Raw genomic sequence first — 1,613 nt, 5'->3', positions numbered from 1 at the left:
CAAGTCCACAAACGTAAATCATTTTAGTCCATATGTTAGTTTTAGGTTGATACAAAATTACTTCCATTAATATAACTTTTTATTTCTCAAATAACTTAGTCAATAGAGAATTGTCATTTTTTATTGTCTTGTCATTCTTCCCTAAGGACATGTGTATGCTAAATAGTAGGTTTCTAGTCAATATGTAACTTTTTTTTTTTTTTTTTCTTTCTTTCCCTTTAAAGCCTCAATATCATAAATCGTCTAATTAGTCTATCCAATGAGCCGACCGCTCATGGGAACCATCGCCCTCTTCTTCTTCTGTTTGGATCAAGAGTGGGAAGAATTCTCTCTTATAACAATTTTCTTATTCAATTAAAAATAAAAAATAAAATGAGTTTCAATATTCCTTTCACTTCTTGCTGAATTATAATTCAGAAATTTGACATTTGATATTAATGCAGAGGGCTCTCAGCCATGTTCAACTTCTACGCTTGTACCAGAGAATGGTAACAAAAGGTCACGACAAAAAAAGAAGAAATATTGTCCTAAGGTGGTCAGTGAAGGCAAACCAAAAAAGACTCCAAAACCTAAAACACCTAAACCTGCAAATCTAAAGTGTGCTTCTGCTTCTGCTAAGAAAAAGAAAAACAATTCCGTTAAGCGGACTTTAATTTTTGACACCCAAGATGACATGGAAAAACCTGAGAGTGGTGCTCTTGATTCTTCTCAATGCAGCAATCATATAGAAATAGTTAACATTATAACAGAGAAGCAAGAACACCCTAACCAATCATTCCAAGTAGATCAATGTTGCACTACTGGCAGAAGAATAGGACCCAATTTTCCACAATTATGGAAGAAAAGAAGGGTCGGGAGAAGATGCAGGAAAAATATGGCCACCATTATTTTGTCTTTGTGCCAACCAGAAGCTAAGAGAACAAAGAAGAAGTCTAACATGTACACTCGTAGGCACAACATGTACACTCGGCACAACACGGCTGACTTGATAATTGCACCATGGCCTATACTTGAAACAAAAAAGAAGAATAGATCCAAAGGGTGCACTCGTAGAAGGAGCAACTTAACTGCACTTCCAGTCTGCAATCAACTACAAAGTGGAAGGCAAGAACAAAAGCTTGAGATTTCCCATGGACCTGAAACTTGGAAGGATGCTTTTGTCAATTCAGAATTTTATGCTGGAAAAAGTGAAGGAAGCCTAGCCAAGGATTTAGATTTTCAGCTCAGAGGTACATTCCATTTGCCACAAAACTACTTATTGGATAGTATTGATTCCTAATCATCATGTATTTGATGCAGGTAAACAGGAAGAAAGCATCAATGTCCTTGTGGAGAAACTTGGGGATGATGGACAAAATCATCTCCTGGAGCAAGATCAAAATTCATATGGTCCTAACAGTGGGCATGGCACAGTAGTTTCCTTGGAGGAACAAGAACAGATTGCAAATGGTCCTAACAACAGTGGGCATGGCATACTAGTTCCCTATCAAGAACAAGACCAAAATGGACAAGATCCTACCAGCATTGGTACACTAGTTCCCTACTATGAGGAGCAAGATCAGAATGCACATGATCTTACCAGCAGTCACACTTTAGTTCCATATGAGGGACCA

The sequence above is a fragment of the Corylus avellana genome, chromosome ca4 (assembly GCF_901000735.1).
Source record: "Corylus avellana chromosome ca4, CavTom2PMs-1.0".
Lineage (NCBI taxonomy): Eukaryota > Viridiplantae > Streptophyta > Magnoliopsida > Fagales > Betulaceae > Corylus > Corylus avellana.
The sequence above is the reverse complement of the archived record's forward strand: the minus strand, read 5'-3'. Positions refer to the sequence as shown.